This window comes from Anas acuta, chromosome 5 (genome assembly GCF_963932015.1).
Source record: "Anas acuta chromosome 5, bAnaAcu1.1, whole genome shotgun sequence".
In the NCBI taxonomy this organism is placed as follows: domain Eukaryota; kingdom Metazoa; phylum Chordata; class Aves; order Anseriformes; family Anatidae; genus Anas; species Anas acuta.
Genome location: NC_088983.1, coordinates 52,425,089 through 52,450,996, shown reverse-complemented (window position 1 = coordinate 52,450,996; position 25,908 = coordinate 52,425,089). Strand labels below are relative to the sequence as shown.

Sequence of the window (25,908 nt, the reverse complement as noted above, 5' to 3'; positions counted from 1 at the left end):
ACAACTGGTTTCAAGGCATACCAGAGCGTGCAGTCTCTACAGACTACTAGCAAGTGGCACATCATGCTCTTATCACCTCATCACATTATTCGTATACACTTGGTGAAAAACAAGCCACTGCATTCATCTCTGTGCCTCCTTCACTAAGGGAAAACATCTCGTAAGCCCAGCCATCTACCATGTTTCTGTGTCATTGATCCCCTAGAGCTTTTCTATCTAATTTTAAACTAACTGTTTACATTTTCTGGATTGTGTCAAATAAACAGACACTACTATGTGGAAGCTCAGGATACAGGAAGGGGCAGGGTTGGGGAGCACTGCTCGGCTCTTGCTTCTCTTCCCATCTCTTACTGGAATATAAATATTGAGCATACAATTCCTAGTCCACCTGTCTCTGTTCTTATGGAAATGTCTGGGTAAACTCTCTGGCATCACACAGAGCTGCCTCTGCTTCTTGAAAGAGCAGGCAAGCTCACGGGGTACAGCTCTGAGTGAACAGCAGAAATGCTTCTATGCTACCTTTCTGTTGTTGCTTGGCCAGCGATTTCCAGGCATTTTACATAATGCAGTCACTCAAACTGGGGATCAAGATTATTTCCCTTTCATGGTGGCTTCCAGGGAGGAAGGGGGTTGGTGTCTGCTGCTCCTGCTGAGCCTCCCAACTCTTACCTCCCAGTGGAGGTGAACAAACCAAAACAGTTATCTCCATTTTACAAGACGTTCCATCTCCTGTTGAGAGAACAGAAAGCAAAATGTGCTGGGACATCAAAGACAGAATTATGGGGGCTGCTGGGTGTTCCTCCTGTCATATGGAGAAAATTGAGTTCCAAAGACACAAGCTACCCAGCAAAGCCTCCTGCTGAATATCAACTGAGAAGCTGATCCTAAGTTCCAACCTTGGGCTACTATCTTCAGCTGGGCTTTGCTGCCTTTCCTTACACTTGAAAATGAAGAGAAAACCCTAAATTGCTCTAGAACAGAGTTTACTCAGCAGCTAGTTGGCAGACACATGCCACACAAAGTAAAAAGAAATTGCGTGGGGGCAATGGACCTAAACTTTCTTTTGTTGGTTCAAGCATCAGAGCACAGGGATGCCCAGCTCTATAACCCAGAATAAGCATTTGTGGATGTCCCCAAACAGCCATTTAGGGGAACGTCTGCAGAAATTTAATGTCATATCAGCATTCCTGAGTTGGAAATGGCAAATATTTAAGCACTGAAAATACAGAAATGCATGCGTTCAGAGGCTGGCTTAAGGGACTTTCCCTCTGAATGCATTGCTTGCTGAAAATGAACATAACTCATCACTGGAAAGCTAGAAAACTACAATTCTTTTAAGCACCACTTAATTTTTTGTATGAACTAAGCGGATGGATTTTAGCTCTGTCCCAACACAAAGGTCTGAAACCAGGCACCATTTTTCCCCAGAAGGGCATTTCCCATCCTACCTGTAAACTTGTTTCCCTAGTGAAAAGCAAGGTTATCTTGCTAAGGGTCAAGGAGCACATGCCCCCTGTGAGAGATCAGTGGCATCTCTGTTTTATCAGTCCAGTACCACAAACATGACACAATCCTGGAATGGCAGAATGGATAAACAGCTCCTCAAAAAAGATACCTTGTATTTGAGTTTCTGATTGCCCTAGGTAAGGGAGGTACATCTGACTGTCTAGTTTAGGGTTTCAAGCACCTTATAAAGATAACAATAATAATTAAAAAAAATCTTCTCCCATCCTTAGCAGAGCATTTTTCACAGGCAGTTCAATTTTCGTGGAGCCATCAAGAAGCAACATGAGGCGGTGCCCGTTTTCTCCATATACACTTTCTCCACATCACTCAAAGGAGAACAACTCAGTTCTGCATCACTTCCCGTCAGTGTGTGGAGAGAGCTCTAAGTGGTTAACAACACCCCGTCAGCCTGGTGCCTCCGTGACAGCAGAATGGCTGAGACAGGGTCTGAACCATCCACTTCATGTCCTCTTCAGTCACTTCTTAGCCCTCGCATGCTACAGCTATTATCAAAGTAGCTGGACGTGTTAGTGTAATGCTGGTTGGTATGCACTCCAAGGTCTAAACATACGCCTGACTCTTTCCCACTCCGGGGTGCTGGGTAGCCGATAAGCTGGCTGCTCTTCCTCCAGATGCCTGGTCCTACTGCTGCGTAAACACTGTGCAGACTTTCACTGTCAGAAAGTTCACCTTCCTGACAGATTCCTTCCATGAAATATAGTTTCAGCACAGACACAAAGAAACCACATGAGATTCCCACTGGCGGAAATCTCCTTGAGAGCGAGATAGATACAGGGACATTTTACAATGATCCATCAACACGGATAAAAGGTAACGCACTAAGAAAAGCTTGGAAAGTATTTCTTGACCCCGTGACCAAAATTTCTTACTAACTACGTTTCTGTTTGGGCTGAGAAAAAGCTGAAATGCCTAGCTGGGATCTAACATGTACTTTGTTCAGTTTTAGCCAAGATTGTTTTTTTTCACCTCTAATAAATCAGTGTCTTGGCCCCTCCTTCTACGCCAGGGAAAGGAAGGTAGGGCATTAACACAGTTTGAAAGGCTCTGATTTAGGGCTTGGAGAAACAATTGCAAGTAAATTAGTCACTACAGCTTAATGAGTGCATAACAGCTGAACTGATGTAACTGTGTGCACTCTCTGCTCACAGTGAATGCTTTTTATTTAATATGCACATAAAATGACTAACCTGCTGAGTCCTTTTTTTGGTTGCCTTTGCAATGGAAATATTGCCTTTGAGATCCTTTCTTCTGGTGACCATAGTTATCTGTGCCATGTTTTCCCTCTAAATAAATCTCTTTCAAAAGTGAATATTTATGAAGAGAGATTCAGCCAAGCAGAGCAGCAACCTGAGGCTCTGGAAACATCTAACCATTGAATGCACCACAACAGCCGCCGGTACCATCTGCCGCATCAGAGAGTCAAGGTGCACAGCTATCTCCTCTTCTGGGCTGGAAGCTGTTCCAAGCTTTAATCAACATTTGGAAGCAAACAACTGCCAGGCAGAATAAATGAGAAGATCTCCATTAGTCTACGCTCTAGGTGGCACTTGGCTGGCTTCCACATTTGCGTGCCTCTGTGCAGCATTGTGCCTCGCATCACTGTGTGCGAGATGGGACTGTCAGGTTCTCCAGAAGCGCTGAGTATTGGACATTTGCCACTGCCAAGGGACAAGGATGCATGGTTTGATGGAGATGAGATCCTGGACCACCTAGTCCAAGTACCCATCTGTATCATCCAACAGCTTGAACATCCACAGTGCTCATCAACAATGAGCTTGAAACCAGCCTTAGCAGGAATAGAAGGTACAAAGTCTAGGAGATAGTGGGGGCAGGAGATAGCACTGGATTAAAATTCAGCCCTTCTCCTCATGTCTGCCTAAATTTTAAACTCTCAAGGAGCTGAAATCTTAAGTAGGATAATTATTTGAAAATATTACAGCAAAAGATGAATCACTCAACTTTATTAAGCTTTAATGATTGTTTTGATTGCTCTGACTGAGATGACAGGGCTGATTCGACTGTATTTACTAGACCACTTTAAAACAATATCAATAATTTCAACATTAGACCTGCTGATTTTCTCCTTGTTCAACACTTGGCCAGCAATCCAGGCTCTTTGTGTCTGCATGCTGGCTTATGGAAAACGTGATGGCATAATGCCACAGCCCAAGGAAGCATCATCACCCAGATGAGAATGATTGATTCAAGAAACGAAAGTCAGCACTGCTAGGTTACTATACCACAAGCTGGAAAAGAGAAGTCTTCACAGCCCTCTCCCATGTAAAGTAATTTATAAACACCCTGGAGTTTGGCTGGATGGACGTTACCTTTGCAAAAAGGAGCAAATCCCACTCATCTTAATTTTGCCAGATGGCTCTACACGTTCTGTTACGGGACCGGTAGCGGCAATTTCATCACACTGGAGGGATTTACAGATGGGCTATGAGATTTTTACGTCTGAGTTGCTCTAGAGATGCGCGTGCTCCAGCGCCCTGTTGTGAAGAAATGAGACTGCCCACACTGCATGTCCTACTCCTTTTGCTCTGGCAACACTGGAAGCGCTTGTCATGGAGTATTGTATTACACAAGATCAGACCTCATGAGCCACTTCCAGTGGTTACTGACTCTTTTGTTCCATTTTAAACCTTGAGTTACTGAGGTCAAATACAGTGACCCTGGCCTTCATTTGGCATCAAAGGGCGGGATACAGCCTTTATACGCTGTGGGAGCTGCAGCTTCAAAAGACATAGCGTCAATACATACAGGAAAGTGCCTCCAGCACTTAGTCATTACTAGCTGGGGGAAGGCAGGATTTTCCTATAGGTTCCCAGTGGGCCCAGGCACAGAGAATACCAGCACAACAGTCCCTGTGGCTGAGAACAGCAGAGGCTGTACAGAAGGGGATGTTTTGTAAAACTTCCAGCCAGCCAGTTCCTTTAGGGTGCAGGGGATTCCTAGGAGGCCCACAGGAGCAGACACCCTGAGACTTCTGCTCCCCCAGATCTTTGCAGGTGGACTCTAAATTAATGTTAAGTATCACGGCGGAAGGATTCCCAAGCTATCTGCCACCCGCCTGCCACACTGAATTAAGGGCAGCATTCAGACTTATTTGTCTTCCTCCAAAAAGCTTCTGTCTGCAGCTGGAGGCAAAAAATCTGCTTCCCCATATGACTTCAGTGATGTTTGTAGGTCTGGCTTCATTTCACATCACACGGACTTCACCTTTCACACTACACCAGACCACAGCCTGGTCACCAGACCACACGAATGTTTGTCCTCTTAAGCTTGCTCTTCCCTCAGCTCGCAGACAGCTGTATGTTACTGAGCCTTTGGATTCCTGAATTTTTCAAAACCGCAGGGAGGCTGCTACCAGTAGGCCTCAAAGTGACACAGATTTATGTGGCTGCTGGGTGTTGGGCCACGAGCAGACTGTAGGGCTTGCGGGTTTTTCTTCTGGTAGACTTTGGGGAAGAGGTGATATTTTAAAGGCTTTACTTGATATGCTTTCTGTTCCCTGTTAAATTATACAGTACATTGTACTCTGCAAGTTGCTGAGATGGCCTAGCTTTAAACGCAGATATGTTAATGCAAAGAGAAACCTCTGTGACTATGGGAGTGCTGCTGGAAGCTGCATGCCTGAATTAATACAGTCGCTCATTTAATTTAATATAGAAAGTATCTCAATAAAATATAAAGCACAGATTTAAACACACGCACACAGAAACCACCCTGCGGGAGAGCTCTCCCATCCTAGCAGCACAAAAGTAAGTCTTTTCCCTCCACTCCAGCTGCGTTCAAAGTTCTTTAGCAAATGCTAGAATATTACAGTCCTGTTGCCAACCTCAGATCCTCAATTTCAGGAGCTGCAGTGCCCCTCCACATCCCTTCAGACTCTCACCGGGAAGAGTTAAAACTACTTTTGATTTGGTGTGGAAGCATGGGTCTGATAGCACTGGGTATAAAGGGCACTCCCAGGCTCCTCGGGGATTGTGATCTGGAGACCCCCCTTACCTCCTTGTATCACTGAATTTTTTTGTGTGTAGAGTATCCACCACCAGAAAATATCTGAAACTAGCAGAAAAAGGGAAAAAGAGGGATCACATGACTGTTTATCACAGATGTCTTGTTTTGAGAGTGCTAAAGAGGGCCCTAACTCATTACTTTACAATATATCCTAATAAAAAATATATACCACTGCCAAAAACATACTTTCCAACGCTATCACTTTGCCAAAGATTACTGTTGAATGTTCTTTTTTTAAACTCTCCGAGCCTTTGTCCACTGCTGCTTCAAACAATGGCAGCTCGTGAGGATGTGGAACAAACAACCACGTTTCTTTTCTCAGTGTTTGCTATGGTGGGAACAAATAGGGAGAGCCTAAAGGAAATACTAGTTGAGAATAGCGCAGGTGAGAGGAGAACTGGCACGGAAAGGCTTTTGCAATTACAAGCCGGCATTCTCTGCTCTGCAGCGGAAAGGAGGGAATCTTCTCCTCAGCTGGGATTGTGGCTAAAAAGGGAGTCTCTTTTAAGTCTATATATGAGGTGAGGCGAGGATTTTTGTGCCTCTTTGGAAGACACCAAAGGTTGGGTGAGAAGGGGGCATAAAGGCAGTCTGCTCCAATAAAGCACTCCCTAAAAATTCAGCTTAGAGTAAAAGGAAAAGTCAAGGTGGGTAAATCTTGAGCAACAAGAGAAGAGGCTCGCAGGCTGCAGAAATTCCTCCTAACAATGCCTTGGGATCACATAAACAACGTTATTAATAGAAGCCTGCCTCTCAAGCAGCCCTCAAAGACGGCTTCCTCCCATTCTTCTATCTGCATCAATTCAAGGCACAGAAGCCCAGGCTTGAGAAAACCTCATTTGCTCCCCTCTTGTTTTTATCTTTCCCTCCGCTGTATTTCCTGTCGAGATTGCAAGGTCAGAAAAGCCGGAAAGCTCTTTGTACCTCTGCGACTGCCAAACTCTGACCAAGAAATAAAGCCCAGAGCGAGCCCCAGAGCCCCTGCGCCCCAGTGTGGGATCAGGTGGGGAGGAGAACATGCCCAATGCATGTGCCTGGGCAGGCACGGCTGCTTTTCACCAGTAGTTGAGATGGACACAGGTGAGGGTGGGAGCTGGGACTGCTTTTCCAATTACTTCAAGCAAACCAGCATTCCTGCATCACAGCCACAGAACACACCGAGGACTTGACCTCAGTTTTTCTGACCCTTCCAATGAACGTCCCAGCACACAGCCCCAAAACATTGGTTTTCTCTTTTCTGGCTTCTCAAATCCCAGACAACTCTTCAGTGATTTTGTTGTTGTTCTTCTGCTGTTACCAAGATTCCAGCCATATCCTTCTCTACGCCAAAAGTTAATTTGCTCAGCTTCTAGAGTTACGAGAGGGCTGGGGAATAAAGTGAAAAATTTACACGGATTCTGGGATTATCACACGCCACCACCAAATGTACCTACCACATAGAACACAAGGCAATCAAACTCAGACTTGCACACACAGCAGTGAAGAAACCATTATTAACACTGCAGAAACACAAAAGATCAAGACAAATTTCTCTGCATCTACCTCCAGCTTCAGGTGAAACTTTTGGTAAGGTTTGCTCTTCTGCTATAACGGCCCAGTCAGCGGGGAGTAAGCAACAGAGAGTGAATTTGGAAAGTGCTCCCATTGCTCTGACCTGATAGCTTCTTCAGATTCAGACCTAACAAGATGTCAGGACAGAGGCTGCCCTGAGGATTTGACTTCTGACCCAAATCAGATACCTACAGAGAAGTAAGCATATGCTCCCTTCCACTCATCTTTCCAGATGCAATCTGTATCTGAACTTTCATGCTCTGGTTTAATACACAGGTTGTTTGAAACTGGCATAAAAACACCTCCTGAGCATACAAAAAGCCTCTTCCAGTACACGTGAAGAAGCACAAGCTGCTGTTGCCTTTGCCCAAAGTACCTCAGCAAAATACATTTGAGTACTCTGCTCTGAACTCCCTTTGGCTGTATCACTTTACCATACCTCAAGGCCTTAGCATTCCTTTCTCCAACCTCAGTCAGCCCTTCTGAGTCAAAACAGCTTCTTTTAGTCTTTAGCTTCCTACTGGACACCCTGATATATTTCAAGAGAAGGCAGGAAAACGCAGAAATGTCCCTTCCCAGTGGGAAGCCGTCACAGAGCTGCGCTACATCGCACAGCCTTACAGGTTCAGGACTCAGGACTAGATCTTCCCCTCTCTCCCCCCAGATGTTACAGGCTTGCCTCAGCAGCTTTGCTGAAAATTGAGCATTGTGCAAACATAGAAGGAGATTTTACAGGTGCAGAAGAGAAAGCCAAAGACAATACATGTATGATCAGAAAATATTTTGACCATTGTATTACTAACTGTTGGGACTCACTTCTACTTTTGTCACAGAAACCAGCAAATTAAAAGAATTCAAAAGATTACAGGTAATTGTGCTTGCAAGGTTACTGCAAGCAGTGTAAAATGGATAGAGAAGTGATAATCCCGTAAAGTGCTAATCCTTTAATTGCCTCTAGGAAGATGAAATTTGTCCTCTTCTACTCATCAGTAGTTATCTTATATTTTCTGCACTCCTCTCTGAAGCTCTGCTGTTGGGTACCCTCTGAGACAGACTTATTTTCATATATACATCGCATTTTCATATAATCCACTGTAATCATGAGATTCTGTCTGCATTAGAAGTCAAAAAGGCATGAAGATTCGATTATAGGGAAGGCAGGTAGCAGACCCAGCAATGGACCTAGCTTTGTAAAGAGAAATACTCCTGGAGGTTTTTTTTCCCTTTTTGTCATGTTCTGGACTGACTACAGGAGCTGGAGAAAGCAGGGAGCAAGTAGGTAAGAACAGAGAGTAGTAGGCTGTATATCCAGTTGTGATGCTCATGTGCTGTTGGACTTAGATCTGTCAAATTACAATCAAGAAGACGCACAGCTAAACAAAGAGGCCAGCACCTCCCTTATTAAACATTCAAAATTCACAGGGCTAGCAGGCACCACCGCTGATAAAATCACAAAGGAGCTCGGGGTGTGCAGAGCAGCCCACAAATTTCCAATGCCTGTTCTCTAAAGACAGTGTTACTTATGGCAACCAATACCAAGAACAGTCACGCTGATGGCACTCTTCCAGCAAAATGTTATCAACACTCTACTTCTGTACACAGCTAATTATACCGTGCCCAAATGCCACAGGGAGATGGTTGCTCTATCAGGAAATGCACAGAAACATATGCTGCCATATGGAGGAGACAGTCTACACTGGGCCTGCCTCTCTGTGTGAAGAAGCCTCTCGGCCCTATTCTATTACTGTTTATAAAATAGCTTCCCTAGAAGATAAGCAGGATGAGGGAAAAGCAGGAAAAAAAAAAAAAGGCAAAACATTTCTGTCTAACTTTTGGGATAAGAACATCAGCAAGTGGGAAGGAAAGTTGTCCCGGGGATCTGTAGTAGGGATAACAAAGCTTTATGGACATGTTGCAGAGCCCTGTTTCCTAAACAGGAACTTTGCTTTATTGCTAAAAAGCATTGTGCTGATATATCCGACTTAGGAAATTTAAACTCAAGGCTTATAGGCCACTTAAAGCCCACTTAAAATGCAACAGGAGTCAATTAAAATGCAATTGTACCAAACTAAATGGCTTGATCTCTAACAGCAGCTTGGTAACCAGCCAATAAGTCTTTATTAGAAATTATCATCTTCATGCTAACCAAAATCCATTTACATTTTTGTCCTCACAAAGCAATACCTAATGTGCAGTGGGATTGACAGTTTTCTCTGCTCTCTCTCCTCATTCTCCTCTCCTCCAGATAGGAGGAAACCAAGGGAATCCTTTGCAACTTGTCTGCCCACTCTGACTAACCTCATACTTGGGTGACTGGTGTAACTACCAGTTGTCAGCAGTCATTTACACCCATTGCAAAGTGACTGTGAGGTGACGCTAAATAAGAACGGTAGCAGTCTGCATCCATGTAAAAATCACAGTGTTAAATAATGAAACCGCCCCACTCATCATCCGTTTGCAATCACAGCTATGAATTTGGCTTTTACCTTAGAACCTGTTAAATTATATCTTTCATGTTGCTGGGTCTTGGTGTTTTTAACACCTAAATCTCTCATCTCTCCGTACCGGCGAGGTATTCATATGCCACTGTTAACTGGTGCAGCATAAAATCTGAGCAGAAGAACAAAACAGTTTTACTGCACACATGCAATTTAGTTTGAGGGCCTTTTCATAAACCCCTCCTCCCATGGCTTGCCTTCACTTCACCTGCAAGGCTCCATCAATCAAGATGAAACAGAAGAATAGGTTAAGGCAGCTCTCAGAGTTGCAATCTGGAAGGCAATGGTTACCAGCAAGAGGCACTTACATCAGTCAAAGAAAGACAAAGTGCTGAGCGGGGTGTCAGCAGGAGCTTTGTCCTGCCTTTCCTGATTCCCGTTCAAATCCTTGCCCTGGACCCATCACGAGACAACATGTGGTCCAGTTCCACTGGAGGGTGCAAAGGCAGCAAGTGGTGCCAGCAGCTTGGGAGAGATTCAGGCAGGAGAGTTAGTACTGAGAGGCGATTCTGATGGCAAGTGTCTGACAACCAATTTCAGCCCTCTGCTAAATGGAAGAAGCAAGATTGTTTCTGAATACCACTGTCAAAATAAAAAGAAAAACACCATTCTAGGTAGTATCGCGAGAAGTCTTTCTGAAGAACCTTCAAAGAAAGTCCAGAGGCATGTGTTTGTTAGTAATAAAAGCTCCTGTGGCTTCCAGAAGGTTCACATCCATCATTTTGTGCCAGGACTCTCACCTTGCTGAAGGCCTCCTCACAGAGACCAGAACTGAAGAAGCTCGGCTACCTGTCATGACTTGGGGTTTATGCTTTCATGACTAAGGTTCAAGATGCATTTGAAGCTTTCCCCATGGTTACAGCTTTAATTAAGGCTTTTTATCTCTCTCTCCCCCTCAAATTCTCCCTTCATATGGATTTTCTGATGTCTAAAAGCAGGTGAACTAATACAACCATCACCCTTGAAAGGACACTTACCTCTTCCTAAGTGTCCCACTTCCAGAAAAACCTGTAGTAGCTTACAATCCCTGATTAGTAGTGCTTCTGATGGCTCTTATTAAAATCAGTTTAAATGTTATCAGAAAAAATGCAAACATTTGTGCTTTTTACATTAAAGCTGGCTGAAAGTGGAAAGCAGTGGCTGAATGATCAATGCAAGTGTTTGTTCAGCACAGACTTGCAGGTGTCTCTACCCAACACTGAGGGACTTTGCAGGCTGCTTCCTAGCTTTTTGCTGGCTGGACTGCAAAACGATGCCACGGATGCTGAAGTTGCATGGTGTCAATACAGTTTTGTAGGGCTGGGTTTTGAATTCAACTCAGCCTTTCCCAGTTACCCTACTTGGTGAACATTTGATTTACACCATATTTGAACCAAACTACAGACTAAGTAATAGAAAAAAATGGGCAGAGGGCAGACTGTGCCAGGGCTAACCTAAAAGCACAACCTCCAGCATCTTCCTTTTCAAATCAATATGAGACTATCGGTGGTGATGACATACAACAGAATTTCAGTGGCTGCTTTCTCTCTCAAGCTGCAGAGAAAATGTCTGCCACAAAATCTGCAAATCTCTGTTTTTAGTCTCAAAAGCCTTAGGAGTTTGTTGTATCTGCTGCGATTAGCATCTTGCCTTTCAAGGAGCCCACCTGCCTTCCAGCTCCTCCTGAGCTGAGCGAGGAGCAGGACTCAGAGATGACTACTCTTCATGAGGCTCTAGTTCTTGAGGAATACAACTGCTCTGAATTTCTGTGAGAGACACCTGGACTTGGAGTGCAGTAAGGAGCCAGGAGTCAAAGGCAGCCAGTTTTGCACCCTTCCTACATTAGCTCCTACGCTCACCTTGAATATACACAGTTCTTTAAAAATTAGATCACAGTGGTATCTATAATACAGTAGCAGCAGGGTGTACAGCCTCATCACGCATCATGTCATACCGTCTGCTACCCTGTGATCTTCTGATGCTGCTATTTTGAGCTAAGAATTAGGCATGAATTTGTTGTGGGAGTGTTATAATTGAACCCGATCTGTGTCCTGTAACATGAACCCTGTAACGTGACTCCTAAGCGGGTCTGACCCACTTGGCTTTTGGGAGAGTTTGTCTAAGAAGGCAAAGCTGATGCAGAAGGCTCTGTCATGAGCTCTCTTGCAGAATTTCCCAGTGATTCACTATACGACCAAGATGTTTCCTGCCCTGTGTCTGAGCCCTGTATCCATCTGTTAATGGGGACAGTGATCCCTATCCAATTGGGGTCTTGCAATATTTTGTACCTGCAGCGAACATGCAAGTGCTAAAATGGAGTCAGATGCTAAAACGTTACTCCGTGCTCTGCTCTTGATGGAAGGGACTTGGGCATTTCAATTACAGCTCTGGAGCGCGGTCTCCAGCACAACCTACCTTTTGTTCATGGATGGGTGCACTAATGAGCAGAGCTGGACATAAGCTTTCTGATGGAACAGCTTTCCATTTGAAAAATGCCAGTTTAACAGAATTGAACCATTTCACGGGAATCCACTTGCTTAATTGAATTTTCTGGCAGAAATCAACCCATTTCCTCACACGCTCTCCCGTGTACCTGATCAGCGAGCAGAATTGAGAGCCTGGCAAACCTAGCTCCAGCTGGGATGCTGAAGGTTTCCCTGGCAGGAAGCCTGGGATCCAAGGAGCCCTTTTTGAGCCAGGGCAACCAGGACTGCTAGGAGCCCAGCTGCGTGGCAGCAAGCCTGGAGGGAAACCGATAGCAACTCTGAGCCATTTGGATGAGTCTGCTTCATTTAAAAAAACTCAGAGAAAAGCGTTTTGATTAGCTGTTTTCAGATTGCACCACTAGGATGTACAGCTTTGGGTCTCACGGAAGACAAATGGTTTTGATGTTAGCCTTTTCCCCAAAGCGGGGTTCTGTGCTGCAGGCAGACCTGCAGACAAGCCTCCTGTCTTAATTTCCCTGTTGGTTCGTGTTCACACCTGGAGGTGAGGGAGGAAATGAGCACGGCTCAGCAGGGGAGAGACAGTGCCTCTGAAGATGATCGTGCTGATAGCAGCCCATCTGGGCTCCTTTCAAGGACAGGTGGTAAGGGAGGGCCGTGCTGACCTTACTAAGGGTTTTTTGATTGCTCAGCCTACTGGTGTTGATAGATTATGTGAATAACCAAAGCAGAGGGTCAAAAGCCACCCGTTAGTTAAAAAAATACCAGAGTGATAAGCAGCAAACTGGCAAGCTAAGCAACATACAACATTAGAGAGCCAACACAGTAGAGCCAGACTCCCTAGTGATGTCTGTATGGAGTCAGGAGGCCAGCAGATGGGTTTCTGCAGGTGCAGCTGTATGTCCCTGAGGTTGCTGGATAGATCTGATAGGCATGGTACAGATCTGCAGCCTCATGGCCTCTATGTTGATTCTTTCTTCTCTTCCATGGCTTTAGATAGAGCCTGCATCAGACTCTCATCTGCTAAAACCATCAAATGCATGTGTCCCTTTCTCCCTGCAAATCTCCAAGCTGTGTAAAGGACAAATGAAGAGAAGACAGTGGGAGGAGAGGAAGCTGCACATCAAGGAGTCCATAAAGATCAACCATCAAGCTCTATGAATAAAAATGCAACCCAATAAATAACTGAAAAGGCCACACTTCCTGGTGAGTGTCTGATCTTGGTTCTCAAGCTCTGAAGCCTGAGCTTTTCTTCTATTTTTAAAGAAACAAGAATTTGAAAAAAAACACTTTTCCCAAGTTTCTTCTTTTAGAGAGGAAACTTTCAACTGACAATTTCAATGTGTGACCCCTTAAAAATGCACATCTTCCTGCCAAGAGACCCAAAGCTCTGCGTAGATTTGGAAGATTCGGTGCCAAAAGAACCTCCCTTTCTTCCCTCTCAAATGCACAGATAAAAATAAAATTTTACTAATAACATTGGTGGCAGCTCTGACTACACATGTAGTAAAGGGGAGGGAGAAGAGTGAAGAATAAGGTCATAATGATTCTCCACCTCTGACTTCAAACTCCGTTGCAATAACAATTGCTAATGACTTGCTAGTGGAGCTAATTACAAAGCAGTCAAGAGGGTGAAAATTTTTCAAAGAATGTTCTCTCTTTTTAGAAGATTAAAACATCTAATGTTTCCCACAAACTACTGAAAAGAGTATAAATAACCTGGAGAATCCTTAATGACTCACACAAAGCTTTCCTGGGAAGTCTTCATCTTCATCTTAAACCGATTTTTGCTTTAATTTCCAAGCTGAAGCAGCTTTGGTTGCTCATACACCTTTATACTCTTCAGTAAAACACACCCATGAGAGGTGGAGCTGAGAGTGAAAGGGTCAGTCACCCTGCTGGTGCTTTGTTGCAGGAGGACAGGACACCACCACATGTAAAAATACAAAACACAGTGGATTGAGAACGATGGTACTGGAGAGAGAGGAGATGAGACTTGGAGACAAGGGAGGATGCAAGCAAGAGCAACAATGAGCTGAATATTCAGAAGTAGGTGCCACTCTCTTGCTTTCACATTTTTCTCCCCTACTCCTACTTGGCACTTCTACAGTGTGGGACCATAGCTCAGGCTGGAAATCCCTACTAAGACAAATACCTTTTCACCACCCTCCCATCACACTGAACATTCATTCCTGGAGATCACATCTTTCTTCCTGTCAGAACATTGGTGGCCTGTAGCTGGGAGAGCAAAAGCTTGTTGAAGATATAGACTAAGAAATATGTGCAGAAATGTGGAAGTGGAGAAAGAAACCCAGGTTTGGGATGACTGAAGACTGCGCTCAGAGAAGTTCAACTGGCTCCTTTTCAACTGGCCTACCTGAAAGCAGCTGGTAGTTCCTTTCACTCACAGCCTTTTCATAAAATTTTAAATGCAAAGCAAACAAATCCAAAGAGAACTGACAAAACTCTCAGAATACCAGGTCAGAACAGAATGTGAACTTTATCTTTCAAATAGAGTTCAAAAGCTGACACAGGCTGAGAGGCAGTGTCTGAGGAATAGCTCAGTCAAACTGGCAGTCTCGAATCTCACCTTTGATAGAGCTTAGCTCATCCCAGACCCCCACTTTTTGCTGAGCAAAAAGCATAATATCTTGTTAATAATGAATAGCCCTGTGTCTCCTGTACTTAACACTGGAGCTTTGAGAAGATCCATAGCACTTTAAAAATTATCTATTGCAGCTGATTCAGGGCCCACTGGGAGTGTTCTTGCAGCAAGCATCTTGCCTGCCTGTAATGGAATCATACCATTAATGCAATATCAATTAAACATACATTATAGTGCACAGGTGCCTAAGCAAACAGTGTGCAGGAAGCCTCCTCCAGGGACCCATATCCTGGGGAAAAGGTGTGTAAGTGGGAGATTTTCCAAGGGGTCCTATAATTGCAGCAAAAAAGATGCCAAAGAAACCATCCTGGACTGGAACGAAGAATGTGTCAATAAGGAGGAAAGAAATGGTCTTCGTTTGCTGGTATCCTAGCTAATTCCGAACTTCCACCTTTTCTGGCTATGAGGTGAAGAACTCTTTCACGCTTCATGCACTAACCACTTCAGCAACAATAACAAAATAAACCCTATTCTTATCAGCCTCTGAGGCTGCACTCATGGCCCCTGATAGGAAATCCTTTTCTCCTTTGAGAGCTGCCTGTCATCCATGGTGCAAATACTCAGTGGTCCCTTGGTCTGGCTGAGACTCTGAGCCAGCTGGATTCCTGCAGAAGAAGCAGATGCTCACCATCTAGATAGTCACTCTTGGAATAACAGTCCTGTCTCCCAAAGAGCTGGCACCAGCAGTAGGTGGCTGCGGTGGGATATCTCGCCAGCTCTCTAGCCAAACAAAACCTTTGGTGTATTACAGGCAATGCACGGGGTGTCAAAATCTCATTTAAATCTACATCAGGATAAGCTTTTCCAGTCTATTGCTCAGGATGCTATTATACACCCGGCCTGACCAGCAACGACCCTTTCTGTGAATGTTGTTGATAACTCAGGAAATATGAGAGCGCGGTCTCTATCAGATTTTCCCTCCCTGCAAGACAGCAAATGAAGCATCTAATTAATGTCAGTTATGGTTGATGTTTTTCTGAGGGAGAACTGAATGAAAGATCTGCTAATTTATTTCATGCAGAGCCTACCAAGAAATATCAGACACTAATAACTACCAGTCACTGCTGAGCTTAACTGGATTTGAAATGGAAGTTACAGATAAAAAACTCCCCATCTCCTCCACTGTCCTGCTTCCTGCTGATCACCCTTATTAATAAATTCGTATATTTGTGGCAACAATACAAATCGGACTGAACTAATGTAATGATAACACTGGCCTGAAAGAAACATTGCCATCAATTCAAGCAGGGTTTTTCTCATCAACTCAGGAAAAAAATAAAAAACCAACAACTCTTTCTTTCTTTGTGAGCCTGGATTCACCAGCCTGGGTTATAAGCATACACTCCAAAAGCAGGAGAGCATCCTGGCCAACATGACACTTACCCCAGACTCTCAGAGAGAGGGGTGAGAGGGCTGGCATGGCAGACAGACCTGTTCTCCACTGAAAATTTAGTGAGGAACATTACGGAAAGCCAAAGAAAAGGATGTTTTAATTTGCAGCCCCCTACCTAATTTCCCTGCACAGCAAACGTTAGTCAGATGGCTTGCTTTCTTACTTACCTTTCATAACAATCCAAGTATGCACGGACCTCAGGAAAACCACAGCCCAGTCATTCATGGCCCTCCTGATGAACAGCTGACGTGGTCACCTGCTGTTTTCTTTTTATTATTTTTTATTTTTATAAGTAACCAACCAGATTAGACCTCCCTCATACGTCATGAACAGTCAAGACAAAGAAGCAGGCTGCTTCCAGCCTGGCCTATAGAGATCGTGCCCTTTGAGCCTGGAGATCACCAGGTCCTACAAACCCTGCAGAGCTCCCACTGCTCCAGCAGTGACAGCGTGCACTGCAGTGCTGCAGGATACCAGGATATCACCTGGCAGGTGATGCCATCTCCTACACCTCCAGAAGATGAAATACATTCGTGTCAGCTGCCAGAAACAACCAAACATACAGTAAATCACTTTCCTCCTCTGTTGTTGGTGACATCTTAGATATGCATCAGGTGTCTCCCAAAACGACTGACTTCATCCTTACCATGGTTTTCTTGGAGCCTTGTTCATCACCGCCTCTTAGCATACAAAAGGAGAGAGAAAGCAGAAGGCCCAATGCTTTAACGTGGGCTGTTGGCTGCTGTGTCTTTTCCACATATGGCTAAGACATACAGTGGCCATTTCCATGGCTGTGCTTTGTGTTTCCTGTTTGGACATACAGAGGGAAATTCCCCTTTTGTCCTGTACATCCCGCACTGTGAGTCACCCTGCAAATCCCTCCCTCAGCACCAGCACTTTGGGGGAAGTCCAAAAGGGTTGTGCTTGTGTAAGATCATCTCACCACTGACCCCAAGGAACGTGCTGCACCTCTGACAGTGCCTCCTGCTGACCTTCAGGGATAATTCATGCACAAGGCTCCAGATGTAATGAGGCTTCCCGTGTTAACACTACCAAAGGTTTAAAATTATTGGACAAAGTAGGCAGGCTGCGTGCCCTTGAGGCTTAACAAGCAGCTCAGGGTGGGAGGGATACAGCCCAGGCAAGATGGAAAATTCCACTGGTTCCCCACCTCTCTGCACTCAACCTCAAATATTTTGGGCTGTTAATTTAATCTGCAGCCCTCCCCCAGCTAACCTCACGGCTCAAGAAGGGCTGAGGTTATCACCTCATTTCCGAAACTGCTTGTGGAGGGAAACAGCTGGAATTGTCCAGCTGTTCCCCCAAATAAAGGAAACGAGTGGAAAGGAAGTCCTGTGAGCATGCCTGGGGAGAGGTGACTTTGAAAGCGCTGAGGGTAACTGTAGAGGAGAAGGCTCCTCTGAAGGCAGTGCCATTAGCAGAAGGTTTGCTCTGAGGGGAGCTGCAGCAAAACAGGTTGGGAGCAAGGGGATCACCTGTGGTGTCCACAGCAGGAGAGGTGAGGGAGGCTCAGGGGATGTGGCAGGGAACAGGACCAAGGAAGGATGGCAGTGGCTGTACAGGCTGTGCTCACAGACAAAAGGCTGAGAGCAGTGCAGGGCACTACCCACAAAGTATTTAGATACCCAAGACATCAGATCAGCATCCGGACACCAAAACGGCTTGGTTTGTTGGGGCACAATGCTGCCAGTTGCACGCGGAGTTCAGCCATCTGCCATAAGTCCATCCAGGATCTGGGGCTTCCTGGACTCTCCTTTAAAACCTTGAATTATTGCAAGTGAACAAAAGGGAAGAAGAGTTTCTGCACGGCACCCTGCTGAATCAGAGACTGATGGTGCCTGGTTCTGTTCTGCAGCTCAGCTGATTCATTTCAGCTCCCTGCAACTTCTGATGCTCCAGTTCAGAGCCCTGCAGCCCCCTGTGACCAGGGCCCCAGCTGATGCACTCAGACTGACCCCTGTTCTGGGACCAACCTGCCCTCTGTTCCCCTCCAGGAGTAAAAACTACTCACTGTAGCAAAACTGCATGAACGAGGCTGTGGAGGAGTCTGCGCCAGCAAGACATTTTGAGACGATCAGATAAACTCTTGACGCGACCTTGTCAAAAGCTAATCCCAGAGCTGCAGAGGTGAATTGCTGCTTCACACTTCCACTGCCTCCCTGCCAGCTGAACGTTTCAAGGCATCTTGGGTTTGGCAGCGGGAGGCTTACGGCACCTGCTTCTGATGGCTGCTGGGGAGCACAGGCTCTGCTTCAGCCCATATGCAGCACTAACGAGAAGAGGGGCGAGAGCTGACACGAGTGTCTCTAAAGCACAGAGAAAGGCATAGATTCCCTTGCTTTGAACCACGTAGGAAGCAGCTTGTGGCACCAGACTACTGTATTTCTCCAGGACTGACAGATTTAAGTGGCATTTGAATGGCTTGAAACACTTTCAGAGAAGCTTTAGAGATTCACAGAAAAGTAATATCTTGCTCTGTCCAAACTCTTTTGCTTCTCTCTGGCTATAGATGCTTTTGTCATTTTTCCTTTAACCCACAGCATGCGTCTTTTCAAACCAAGCCTATAAGACAAGAACCTCGCACAAGAAAAATCCCAAATCACAATTCAGAGGAATTACAGACAGACCGAATTCCAGTGAGAGTGCATGGCTCCAGAAGGAAGGAACAGAATAGTTAGCCTTTCCTGAGCAGAATGTAAACCCGAGTCCTGCTGGCTACAAAGACAGGGAGGAGTCCCTTTAACAAAAATGTGACTTGATTTTCTAATTCTAAAAAATGGAAATGAGAATGGCTCAAAAAAACTGCCATTAAAGCTTACTGACAATCTCACAGACTTTGAGTGACCCGGAGAAGGTGATTCAACTTTCAACAACTAGCAAGAGTCAATAAGGTCCTGCGTAGCAGGTGGTGGTAAATGATGTGAGAAATTTGCCTTACATCTGCCTGGGCAAAAACAGTTACTCAGATCTGTGTCTAATGGCGATCTCTAACTTCACCAAAAGGTTCCAGCATTCGTGAAACTTCTAGCACCCACCAAAGGCAAAAGAGTTTGCTGAGGAGCAAATGGAGTGTTTCCCTCAGGAATCAATGGTCCATCACTAAATCAAAAACTTGTCACCGGACTGTACAGCTTTGTTATTCTTCTTGAGTTGGAGTATGTTGCCCTTCGAGCACCCTTACCATCCTAGGAATGGCAGCTCTACCTGCATGTAATTGACCTGCAGCAAGCCAGTGACCTCCCATCCCTATTAGAGCACCCCAAAACCATGCAGTCTGCCTGCCTGGTGCCATCCGAACATGCTGGGAAGAGGCTGAGACATGCTCTCCAGAACAGTCACCTCTGCACCGGGGCCCCTCTGGGTAGAATCACTGCTAAATTAAGGAGCCTGGCCCTGGGATAATGCTAGACTGTCCCTTAAAACCCACTGGGCCTGGTTCCACTTGCAACAAGAAGAGATACAAGAAACCTTGGTGAATGGCAAAATGATTCCATCTATGAATCCAGTGGTTACTGGAAGAGGACTGGGATACCATTGGGGTTAACTCAGCTCACCGCAAGCTAATGATGTGCAGAGCAGAGCGCTCCTTCCTACGAGGGCTTGGACCTGCAAGCAAACGCCTTGCCTCTGAGATTCTCGTTTACCAAGTCTTCATCAGGAGATGTGGGAGGAAAACGCGTCATGTGTGAGACAGATGGAAGGCCCTGCTGCTGGAATTTGGGGTTGTTGAAGAATCTCCTCCTAAAAGGCACAGGCCCAGTCAATGACAAACCACCACAGCGTCCTCTCTGCAAACTGTGACTAGTTAAGGTTTCATTCCTGACGTTCCTGGAAATGTCAGAACTGCCAGGCCACCTTTACTGACTTGCTAACAAATTGCAGGTGTCTTTCCACGTATCCAGGAAGACTAAAATCCACGAAATTGACCCCTTCCTCCCCTCCCACTTCCACCCCAGCACACTAACACAGACTGAGGGAGATTCCCAGAGAGTCTTGTTAGCAGTTATTGTCTTTTTTCCTACTGTTGGTGACCCTGGCAAACAGAAATCTGAAACAACCTAAGTAGTATAGACTACAGTCCATTCCTTAAGCTTCACGAAGCCATGAAGCCTATTTCTCTCCAGCCAGAGAGCAACCTTTGATAACATGCCAAGTAGTGACTGGAGCTGGATGGAATTTTTCATTCAGAGTTGTTTTTAGCCTAGTTTACTAAAGAAACAAACCACAAGAAACCCAATTCTCCTTTTGTCACTTATCCATACTATCCCAACAAAACTTTTGACTTTGCTGGCCAGTTTAAGTTCAACCAAAGAGGGCTTCTTGGCCCCAAACTATGCAGCTTCTACAGGTTTGGAAAAAATCAGTGGCTGGGTAGAGGAGAGAAACCCTCCTTTTGTGCACCCCTCCTGCACAGGAGAAAATGCTGCAGGGTGAGCTTGGGACTTAGATACCAGAGACTCCATGGCAGAGAATATTGGTGGAAACGTTCCCATTGTGGGAAAATCTTTGAAAGTTACTTACATCCTACCACACATCAGACCCTGTTGGGGTCAATCTTGTGAGAATCTTAGAAAGCCAGGCATCAGTAGTCCACGTGGCTGTTGGTTTATTTCATCAGGCTGCTTTTCAGAGCTGTAATGTTAACTAAAAACAGATTTTCACACAACTATGTATTTTTAGCCATTTTTCGATGCTGTAAAACTGATGTTCTTAGATTATGAAGGCAGCATGCATCTTTATTTGAAAACAAACAAACAAATGAGAACACCCAAGCAACTTCACATGGTCAGACCTAATGCCTAGGCATACGGGCTTCTACACACCCAGTGCTCTGCTCTGCCCCTTTGTAGCAGCTTTTCTGCCTTTTGGACGTGCACCTGCTCTCTTTCACAGCAGGTCCCTTTTTACACACACACTGAGTCTTACCCAGCACAACAGGGCCTGTGAGTGCTATTGTAGCGAAGATGATAGCTCTGCCCAAACTATGAAGACTATGCCATCAGTCCATTTGGAAATCAACACCACCAACAGCCTGAAAACGCTGATGCACGGCTTCAGCTTCCAGCTGGCTTTGACACCTACAGCCCCGCTGATGCACACGCCTGTGCCCCCCCTGTGCTTGCACCCTGGCACACAGCTGTTGTGCACATACAAGCGCCGACGTGCCCAGTCCCAGATGCACTCCAGCCCTGTAGCAGCAATATGTTCTGGGCTTGCTGCCATTTTTGTGAATAGCTTCTAGGTTCATCACTTTTCCAAAGAGCACTGCGTTGCTCTAACCTCAGAGTGCGAAGACTTGCATAAACAGTTCAGCCTCCAAAGGAAATGTCAGGATATTCCTGCCATCACAAGGTGTAGTTTACAATTCAAAGAAGACAGTCAAAGGGGAGAGCGTTCACTTGATCTACTTTTTGTTCTTGTTACCCTCTTTACTCTGGGCAGCTTTTTCTTCCATGCAAGTCCATGAACCCCTATCAGAAACCTATCCATGTAACATTAAGAAAATTACTCTGGACATGTAACTTTGCCCTTTTGCCCATCAAAGGAAAAGCCAAGCATGAGGATGAGGAGCTTGTCCAGAGAAACCCTGCCAGGAGCTGTCAGGCTGTAATCATCTCCCTTTCAAGCTCTTCTGCTCTTAGAACAGCCATCAGTATCAAGCTGCTCTGAGTCTCTGACCTGCACCCAGTACCCTTGCTCATCTGAAGTTGACTTAGCAGAGAGCATTCAAAACACCAGGAGAGGAGCATCCTTTGGAGCTTAATGTAAGAAAAGGATGTCCTTAGGATTCCTGGGATACAGACTTCTAATAGAGAAGCACTGACCTTCATACTCCAGCATCTGCAGCATCTCCAGTAAAAGGCAGTGCCAAATGAGAAGGCACGTAGTCCCCATTTCAACTTGCTTTGCCAGTTACCCACGCTACTGGCATTAAGACCAAGGAATACTGAAACCACAGAAAGAAGAAAACAAGGACAAATAAAACCTACCTGAACTATCTGAAAACTATTTTGTGAAGGGTTGAAAAATGTTAATTTTATGCGACAGAGGTGGCTAGACAACAACTAAGATACTCTGAGAGGTTCATCAGTTGCCAGGGAAGTCTGTAAGGAGTAGTCCAGCTGAACGCTTTGGTCCTTAGGCCAGCCACGGAGCACACACAGAAGAGAAGGCAGGGATCCTCCCATTGCCCTGTTGTGGATGTTGAATTTACACTAATTCTCCTGGCAGTCCCAGTCCTGGAAATGGTAGCCACACTCCCTGGGTTGATCACTTTGCTCAAATTGCTGTATTCTTTTCAGCTGGATGATGGATTTATTCTCACTCCCATCTGAGTCAACCTCATGTTCCTTATTGTACAGCTTGCTCTGAGAAAAGGGGGTGCTCAGGGTCTTTGTGAGGGGATGGGAGAGGGAGATTTCTGCTTTTCGGACAGTGCAGTTAACACTGAAGTCTGTGTCTGTGCCCTGCCTGCAGCTCCCTGCAGCCTCTGTGCCAGAGATGCTCCCAGCTTTGGCACGATCAGTGAGAGTAAATACTGCAATAATTCACGTGCTTCCCTTCCCCCACCCTGACCTTAATGGAAACCACATGAGGAGCACAGGACACGGGGAGACCACTGGGAAAGGCGAAGCTATGCAAACAATTAGCCACTGAGCTGATGGCAGGAGAGCCTGGCAGCTGCCTCACGCCTCTCTCCTGCCAGGGAGCCACCCTGCCTCCTGCTCCTCCTAAGCACGAGCTGCGCCTCCTGCCACGGCACCCAGGTGGCAGGGCAGGAGGACGCAGACACCCGGGTATCAGCAACTCCAGCACAGAGACTGAGGCCTGAACAGCCTGTAAATCGTGGACCAGGGGAGAATCTGGCACCTCCCCATCCCCAGTGGGTACTGTGGCTATTATTGAGAGGCTCTCAAGCACTCGTCTTCTCCTGACCCGAAAAGACGAACAGAAGAAAAGAATTTGTTTAAACTTTCCAAAACAATCAAACTTCAGAGACCAAGCCTGAAACACTTGAGTCAGAAAGCAGATGTTTTCAAAGCTCCGAACATATATCAAATTGGGGCGTAGGAAGTCCTAGAGGAGCTGTGCAACTACCTTCACGAAGCTGTCAAGCTCAGAAGGGAATTAACATCAGTAAGAAGAGGTGGTCCACAGGGTAAGGCTGACCTACGATGATGAAGATGATTCTCTAACAGATATGCACCAAATGACCAAAACAGTGCTTGACTCTGTTAAAATTAACTGGGTTAGTGCAGTCCATTGAAGAAAGGCTGTCACGGTCCCTAAGAGCAGCCTCTAATACACCATCTTCACATATCCCTTCCCATTCACATGGTTTCCAAGAGAAGGTGCCACGCGGTGCCACCGTGACTCATTCACAGCGTGTGTGCGTGGGCGTAAGCGTGTGCATATGGGCACGCACGCCACATGGCTGCTCTTCCCACTACCTTTTTGTTGCTTTCAGTGGATTACTGACCTCAAATGACATTCTTGGTTGGTTCTCTCACTCCTTAACACAAAGGAGCTCACGCACCTTCCCTGGAACCTCCAGTGAGTTGTGGAGGAGCGATGTCTCAGCATCAGTGCCCTGCTCTGAGGCCTGGGGTTTCAAAGCTCTGTGAACAGCTCAGCCAGCTGCTGCCTTCCTGTGTGCCACACGGTGTGAGAAACACCTAGCTGCTCTCTGCCTTCATTTCAATCTCCAAAATAGAAACAATACCATACACTTTAAAAGAGCATTCTCTGCAGCTCCTGGGAGCTTTGAAATCCTCAACCAGAAGGTTGTGTGTGTGTGTGTATAGTATTTTAAGCTGTTTTGAAAGACCAATTGATAAAGATGATGCCAAAAGAAACAGGAAAAAATAAAGTAGGGAGCAGTTTATAAAAAAATATTGTAGAGTGAAAAAAATGTGAATTTTATTAACTGAAGCTCATCTATTCAAGTAACCTTGGAACTGAAGCATCAGTGGAAACAAGAAAGATGATTCTGTATCGATCATGGGATTCATTATAATTTTTCAGTGTATGCATTTGAAAGATGCAATGTCTACAGAAGTGCTCCCTAATGTATAAAATCCACTAGCTGCCACTCTCAATTAAATGCAGTTAATGAGATCTCTGTTCACCCTATAGAGAAAAGGGTTGTGTCTCCATAGTTCATTGAAAATGGAGTTAAAACATGGCTGGGATTTTAATAGGTTATTGTGGATATCACCAGGACATGTCTCCTACGGTCTGTCTGGTGTATATGAGGTTCATAAAATCCAATAAAGCATTTAAACAAAATCCAATAGATGCCTGAGGCCCTGGGCTTTAATACCAGAACATGAAGCAGACATACACAGAAATGACAACTGACAGGGTATCCCTTGCTGATCTGCACATGGCAAAGGAGAAGTAGAGCAGCTTTCACAGCTGTATCCCCTCCCCTCGATGTAGTAGGGCATGGCTTTATCCCGCATGAAAGAGGTGCAAGAGAAACAAGTTAGAGCTGTCGTGCTCTGTCACCTGCCAGAAGGATGAGGAAGTGTCTTCTGGGAGCTGCCAAGGGGCAACCATTTGTTTTTTCCTTTTGGGAATGTTGGGAGACAAATGACCTGGAGGAAGGACACGGCTATCAAGGTGATTCTAGCAACTGGAAAGGCTGAAAGGGATGGCTGCTGATGGTGATGATTAGGACTGCGTTATTTCCTACACTCCTCTAGTTGGAGATTTTTCTGCTCTGGCTCTAAATGAAGAAGCAAAGTTCACCCTTCACCACTCTGTGGGAGACTTTTTCATAAGATTACAGAGCGGAAGGTTGTCTCAGCTGAAATTCCTCTTCACTTTATGTCCAGGCTCTCAGTTCATCCCCGGGAACATCCAGGCCTCTTTCAGCAGCCTGCTGAGAGCTCCCTTCTCTTTTGGAAAGGGTACAGGAGGAAAAAAAAATGAACTGGGGGATCCCTGATTAACTTGGCTTGGGAATTTCTTTTTCTCTTGGTCACCAGTTAAGAGAGAACAGGAAAAAAAATAGAAAGAAAAAAAAAAAACACATAGCAAATTCAGCACATTCTTTCATCTCAAAGGGTCTAAAAATACTCTGGAATTATTGAGCTGAAAATCACAGTTATAATAAAGTGGAAATGATCCCATCAGACAAGACAGGCCAGCTGTATCATTACTGTTGCTGGGCTGAATCCTCAGAGAGACCATTACACCATCAGCTGAGCAATTACAAAGACTCTAACTGCACTCCCTGCAATAACTATCCTTAAGTGGGCACTGGCCGAGCAGATCACACAGCAGCCTGACAAAAAGCTGAACTGAGCGGCTGGGAAGGGGGGCAGGGTGAAGGAGAAATGCTGGGTGGCTATATGCTAAGCCTTTCTGCTGCTGTTTGCTAAGTATTAGTGATGTTCACTCACCTGTCTCTTGCACTGATTTCCTACGGATCGTCATCTTTGGGGTTCTCCTCAAAACACTGCTTTGATCTGCAGAGGACACCAGCCCCCAAGCTCCCTTTTTAATCTGTGTGATTCTTCAAAGCTTCTGAACTTCTCAGCTGTGGCCTGAGCTTAGCTCCAGGTGCTCTAAGTTTCCACAGAGCTCGATTGATTTAGGGCCTTCGCTGTCCACAGAAGCTAACAGCAGCTTCTTAGCTTAGGCTGGGCTAGCCAGCTAAACCAGGGACCACAAGTCACAGATGGCAGCAGTAGCACGTCTCATCCTTCTCTAACTAAAAGGAACTTTCACTGTGATTAGCTTAGCTGGCTCTGCTTACAGTAAAGCTAAGTTTGGCCCTTTCCCTTTTCTGTGTTTCCC

At 45.4% G+C, this 25,908-nt stretch overlaps 1 long non-coding RNA gene across 1 annotated transcript; it reads right to left on the bottom strand.

The window, feature by feature from the left end:
- Positions 1 to 1,536: 1,536 nt before the first annotated feature.
- LOC137857781 (uncharacterized) lies at positions 1,537 to 25,711 on the bottom strand. Its single transcript, XR_011097275.1, has 3 exons — positions 25,512 to 25,711; positions 21,927 to 22,048; positions 1,537 to 5,598 (listed from the first exon to the last, which is right to left on the bottom strand). It is a non-coding gene; the product is annotated as an uncharacterized lncRNA (long non-coding RNA).
- Positions 25,712 to 25,908: the final 197 nt, after the last annotated feature.